At 36.0% G+C, this 7,044-nt stretch overlaps 1 pseudogene; it reads left to right on the plus strand.

The window, feature by feature from the left end:
- Positions 1-3,323: 3,323 nt before the first annotated feature.
- Positions 3,324-5,262, plus strand: LOC123792780 (60 kDa heat shock protein, mitochondrial pseudogene; annotated as a pseudogene).
- The last annotated feature ends 1,782 nt before the right edge of the window (positions 5,263-7,044 follow it).

Consider the following 7,044-nt stretch of genomic DNA (forward strand, 5'->3'; position numbering starts at 1 on the left):
CTTCCATCTTTAGGTGTGTTATTAGCTGTAAGGTTTTGCAGAGGCTTTTTATCAAGTTGAGGTAATTCTCCTCTATTCCTAACTTTCTTAGAGTTTTCATAATTAATGTGTATTGGATTATGTCAAATGCCTTTTCTGCACCAATTGATATGATTATATAATATGATGAATTGATATCACTGATTGGTTTTAGAATGCTGTACCAGATTTGCACATGTGGAATAAATCCCACTTGATCATGATGCTTAATTCTTTTTATACATACTGAAATTCAGTTTGCTAACATTTTGTTGAATATTTTTGCATCTAAGTTCATGTGAGATATTGACATAAACTTTTCTTTTTTTGTACTGCCTTTGTTTGGTTTTTGGTATTAACCTCATAAAATGAATTGAGAATTGCTCTTTTCTCTTCTATTTTTTAGAAGAGATTGTACAAAATTGGTGTTAATTCTTCTTTCAATATTTTGTAGAATTCTTTAGTGAAACCATTTGGGCCTGGAAGTTTTTAAATAAGTTTTTGTTGATGAATTTAATTTCTTTAATGGTTATATGACAACTCAGATGATCTTGGCTGCATTTTGGCAGTTTTTGGTTTTCAGAAACTTGATTCATTTTTTCTAAGCTCTCAAATTTCTTCTGGAAAATTGAGCATGAAGGTGTTCATAGTATTCTCTTCTTTTTTTAAATGACTGTGATATTTATAGTGATATACCTAATTTCATTCATGATATAGGTGATTTGTATCTTCTCCATTTTAATTTTTGTTGGTTTTGTTTGAGGTTATCAATTTTATTGATTTTGTTGAAGAATCAACTTTCTGTTTCATTGATCTTTCTCAATTGTGTTCTTATTTTCAATTTTATTTTCATTTTTATTCCTATCTTAATTTTTCCTTTCCTTATACTTGCTTTGAATTTATTTCACTTTAATTTTCTAGCTTTCTGAGATAGGAAATTACATTATTGGTTTGAAACCTTTCCTATTGGGTGCAGCTTCTGTGGAAAATGTTTTGGTGGTTCCTCAAGCATTTACTGCTATTAATTTCCCTCTTGGTATTGCTTTAACTATGTCTCACAATGTCTGACATGTTGTATTTTCATTCTCTTTTAGTTCTATGATATTAATTTTTTTTTGAGAATTCCTCTGATCCATGACTTATTTAGAAGCATGCTGTTTAATTTCCAAGTGTTTGGAGATTTTTCCCTTTTCTTCCTGTTATTGATTTCTATTTGTTTCTATTATGGCCAGAGAATAAACTCTGTATGATTCCATTTTTTTAAGTTTGTTGAAGTTCATATTATGAACCAAGATATGGCCTAACTTGGTGAATGTTCTATGGGCTTTTGAAAAAATGTGTATTCTGCTATTGTTGAGTGGAGTGTTCTATAAATGTCAATTAGATCCCACAGGTTGATGATGTTGTTAAATTCTTCTATGTCTCTAATGAATTTCTGTCTAGTAATTCTATCCATTACTGAGAAAGGGATATTGAAGTCTCCAACTATAATTGCAGATTTGTCTATTTCTCCTTTAAACTCTATCAACTTTTATTTCATATATTTTGAGACCCTGTGGTTTGGTGCATACACATATAGGATTGTTGTGTCTTCCTGTAGCTTGATCTTTTTGTTGTCACATAATGTCTCTCTTTGTCTCCAGTAATTTTCTTTGCTCTGAAGTTCATTTTGTCTGTTATTAATATAGCTACTCTTGCCTTTTAAAAAATTAATACTTGAATGATATATCTTTTTTCCATTCTTAAATTTCAACCTTCCTATATCACAAAATTGGAACATTCATGCATATTTTAAAGTTTGTTATTGTTGTTGTTGTTGGCAATTGATAAGATTCTAAAAGTCATTTTTTCTAATAAAAAGCATATGGTTTCATAACATTGGATTTGACAATGATTTTTTGTTTATAACACCAAAAGCATAGGTAACAAAAGAAAGATAGGTAAATTAACCAAAATTAAAAACTTTTGCTCATTATAGGACACTATCAAGAGAGTGGAAAGACAACCTACAGAGTAGAAGCATATATTTGTAAATCATATATGTGATAAGGGATTATATAAAGAACTCCTACAACTCAACAACATAAAAACAAATGACCCAATTCAGAAATTGGTAAAGGACTTAAATAGACATTTCTTTAAGGAAGACATACAGGGGTGCCTGAGTGGCTCAGTTCGTTAAGCGTCTGCCTTCTGCTCAGGTCATGGTCTCAAGGTCCTGAGATTGTGCCCCCACATTGGGCTCCCTGCTCAGTGGGGAGTCTGCTTCTCCCTCTGCCTCTCCCCCTGCCCCAACTTGTGCTCTCTCCCTCTCTCTCACTCACTGTCTCTCAAATAAATAAATAAAATCCTTGAAAGAAAAAAAAAAGACATACAAATGACCAATAAGCACATAAAAAGATGTTCAACATCCTTAGTTACTAGAGAAATGGAAATCAGAATCATAATGACATACCACTTCACACCTATTATAAATGAACACACCTATTATAAACAAACAAAAAAAGGAAATAACAAGTGGTTTTTTAGGATATGGAAAAATTGGACCCTATGCATTGCTGGTGGGGATGTAAAATGGTACAGCTTCTGTGGAAAATATTTTGGTGGTTCCTCAAAATGTTAAACATAGGTTTACCACACGATATAGGTATATACCTCTAAGTATATAGGTGTATACCCCAAAGAATTGAAGGAAGGAACTCAAACAGATACTTGTATGCCAGTTTATATCAGCATTATTCACAACAGCCAAAAGATGGAAAAACTCAAATGTGCATCATATGATGCATGATAAACAAAATATGGTATATACATAAATGAAATATTACTCAGCCTTAAAGTCAGAGTCAAAAGGGAAAATATATTACATTTATATGAGATAACTAGAATAGACAAATTAACAGAGACAGAAAGTATAATAAAGGTTACTATGGGCTGGAGAGAGGAAGGAATAGGGAATTATTGTTTAAGGGGTAAGAGATTTGCCCTTCAAAAATAAACTATTGGGAGCATGCCAAAATAATAAGATATTGCACAGTAAAGAAAACCATCAATGAAGCGAAAAAGCAACCTACAGAATGGGAAAAGAGATTTGCAAGTGATTTATCTGATAAGGGGTTAATATCCAAAATATATAAAGAACTTATGTAACTCAACACCAAAAAAACACACAAATAATCTGACTAAAAATGAACAGAGAACCTGAACAGAGACATTTTTCCAAAGAGGTCATATAGATGGCCAACAGACATATGAAAAGATGTGCAACATCAGTAATCATTAGGGAAATGCAAATCAAAACTACAATGGGGTATCCCCTTACACCTGTCAGAATGACTAGTATCCAAAAGAAATAACAAGTGTTGATGAGGATGTGGAGAGAAAGGAATCCTCATGCTCTGTTGGTGGGAATGTAAATCGGTGCAGCTACGGTGGAAAACAGTATGGGAGTACCTCAAATAATTAAAAATAGAAAAGCCAATATAATTCTAACCATATATACCATGCATTCTATCCCTCATTCACCTCCTATTCCCTGTCTCACCACCAGCACGCCCTGCTGCTGCCCCACAGAATTGCTTTTACTGCCCACAGTCTTTTGCCAAATTAGGACAGTGTCCAGGGCACTGGCTCCTTATCTCACTTGGGCTCATGCCAAAATTTGAGCCTTAATGCATCAAAGTGCAGACCTTTTAGCCAAAGTTCTGACCTTTAGCCTTTTAGCCAGCTGTAGCCGTTACTATGGGGCCAAAGGGATGAACAGCGATTATCAAACAGAATTGGGATTCCTAAAGTAACAAAAGATGGTGTGACCATTGCAAAGTTCACTGACTTAAAAGATGAAGATAAAAATATCGGTGCTAAACTTGTTCAAGATGTTGCCAGTAATACAAATGAAGAGACTGGGGGTGGCATGACTACTGCTACTGTACTAGCATGCTCCATTGCTAAGGAGGGCTTCAAGAAGATCAGCAAGTGTGCTAGTCCTGTGGAAATGGTAGCTGTTGATGCTGCAATTGCTGAACCCAAGAAGTAGTCTAAAACTATGACAACTCCTGAAGAAATTGCTCAGGTTGCTACAATTTCTGCAAATGGAGACAAAGAAATTGGCAATGTAATTTCTGAAACAATGAAAATGGTTGGAAGAGAGGGCGTCATCACAGTAAAGGATAGAAAAACACTAAATGATGAATTAGAAATTATCGAAGACATGATGTTTGATTGAGGTTATATTTCTCCATACTTCATTAATACATCAAAAAATCAGAAATATGGATTCCAAGATACCCATGTTCTCCTGAGTGAAAAGACAATGTCTAGTGTCCTATCCATTATACCTGCTCTTGCAATTGCCTATGCTCAGTGTAAGTCCTCAGTCATAACTGCTAAAGATGTTGATGGAGAAGCTGTAAGCACACTGGTTTTGAATAGGCTAAAAGTTAGTGTTCAGATTGTAGCAAAGCTCCAGGTTTTGGCAACAATAGAAAGAACCAGCTTAAAGACATGGCTATTGCTACTGGTGGTGCAGTGTTTGGAGAAGGATTGACTAAATCTTGCAGATGTTCAGCTTCATGACTTAGGAAAAGTTGGAGAGGTCTTTGTGACCAGAGATGATGCCATGCTCTTGAAAGGGAAGATGACAAGGCTCAAATTGAAAAATGTACTCAAGAAATCACAGAGCAGTTAGATGTCACAACTAGTGAATATGAAAAAGAAAAATTGAATAAATACGTGGCAAAACTCTCAGAAGGAGTAGCTCTGCTGAAGGTTGCTGGAACAAGTGGTGTTGATGTGAATGAAAAGAAAGAGAGTTACAGATGCCCTCAATGCTACATGAGCTGCTACGGAAGAAGGCATTGTTCTGGGAGGGGGTTGTGCCCTGCTTCAGTGTGTATTCCAGACTTGGACTCAATAACTCCAGCTAATGGAGGTCAAAAACTCGGTATAGAAATTGTTAGGTGAACACTCAAAACATCTGCAGTGACCACTGCTAAGAATGCAGGCTGTAGAAGGATCGCAGTTGAGAAAATTATGCCAAATTTCCTCAGAAGTTGGTTATGGTGCTATGCTTGAAGATTGTGTGAATATAATGGAAGAAATCCAACTAATGTTGTAAGAAGTGCTTTCTTGGATGCTGCTGGAGTGGCCTCTCTATTAACTACTGTGGAAGTTGTACTCACCAGAATTCCCAAAGAAGAGAAGGACCCTGGAATGGAATGTGGTATGGGCAGTGGCATATTCTAATTCCTAGAATAGTGCTGAACCATTACTAACGAACTGTGAGAGGAAGCTTAAGGCAGAGCTCCTCAACAATAATTTCAGAGAAGTCAGCTGAAGGAAATGACTGAAGAAAAGCCTGGCTGATGTTTAAGAAAATCACCGTAACCATCAGTTATAGCTGACAACATATAACGTTTGCTGCTGTTATTGTCCATGCCTACAGATAATGTATTTTGTACTTTTGAATAAAAAGATATTTATACATTCCTGGTATCTGAGTACAAGAACCATGTACCAATGTACTGCTTTCAACTTAAATCACTGAGGCATTTTTACTACTATTCTGTTAAAATCAGGATTTTAGTGCTTGCCATCACCAGATGAGAAGCTCAGAAGCAGCCATTTTGTGGAGAGTAAGAATAATTGTGTACAAAGTAGAGGGGGAAGAAAAGTACAGAAATACCCAAGTATGTGACAACCTCTGTGTAACAAAAATTTGTTTAAAGTTAAAAAAGAAAGAAAGAAAGAAAGAAAGAAAGAAAGAAAGAAAGACCACACAACCCAGTAATTCCACTATTGGGTATTTACCCAAATAAAACAAAAGCACTAATTCAAAAAGATATATGCACCCCCATGTTTATTGCAGCATTATTTATAATAGTCATGATATGGAAGCAACTTAAGTGTCTGTCAATAAGTGAATGGGTAAGGAAGATATGACAAGGGCCCCTGGGAGCCTCAGTCGGCTAAGCATCTGCCTTCGGCTCAGGTCATGATCCCAGGGTCCTGGGATGGAGCCCCACATCGAGCTCCCTGCTCAGCAGGGAGCCTGCTCCTCCCTCTGCCTCTGCCCCTACCCCTGCTCATGCTCTCTCTCTCTCAAATAAATAAGATCTTTTAAAAAAGGAAGATATGACAATATTCCATGTTATATTAAACACATAATATTCCACACACAATGGAATGTTACTCGGCCATAAAAAGAATGCAATCTTGCCATTTGCAACAACATGGATGGACCTAGAGGGTATTATGCTAGGTGAAGTAAGTCAGACAGAGAAAGACCAATACTATATGATTCACTTATATGTGGAATCTAAAAAACAAAGCAAATGAGCAAATAAACACATAAAGCAGAAACAAACCCATAAATACAGAGAACAAACTGATGATTGCCAGAAGAAAGGGGGTTGGGGGAATGGGCAAGATGGGTGAAGGGGAGTGGGAGGCACAGGCTTCCAGCTACGGAATGAATGAGTCACGGGGATGAAAGCTACAGGGTGGAGAATACAGCCAATGATATTGTTATAGTGCTGTAAGGTGACAGAAGGGAGCTTCACTTGTGGTGAGCACACATAGTCTACAGAGTGGTTGAATGAATATGTCATACGTCGAAAACCAATGTAGCATTAAATGTCAATTACGCTTCAGTAAATTAAATTTTAAAAAAATATCTAGATGTAACTGGAGAAAACAAAAAAAAGTGAGCTTCTGTTTGAGATGAAAAAATCCTGAAAATAGATAGTGGTGACGTTTGTACAACAGTGGGAGCATACTTAATGAAACTGGTCTGTACAGCTGATAAAATGGCAAATTTGATGTTATGAATATTATACTACAATAAATTATGCAAAAATAACTTATGGTTTCATTTTTCAGAAATATTCACCCTACGATATGAAGGTGTTTTCATATAGCTTGCAAAAGCTTACTGTCAGGAGTCCCTCCCTCACTCCCATCCCCACTGCAATTTTGTTTTGATTTACTTTTGGTGACCTTAATCTGCTTCACTCAGATCTGTTGTTG

The sequence above is a fragment of the Ursus americanus genome, chromosome 20, assembly GCF_024610735.1.
Source record: "Ursus americanus isolate L20-20 chromosome 20, mUrsAme1.1.p, whole genome shotgun sequence".
Classification (NCBI taxonomy): Eukaryota; Metazoa; Chordata; class Mammalia; order Carnivora; family Ursidae; genus Ursus; species Ursus americanus.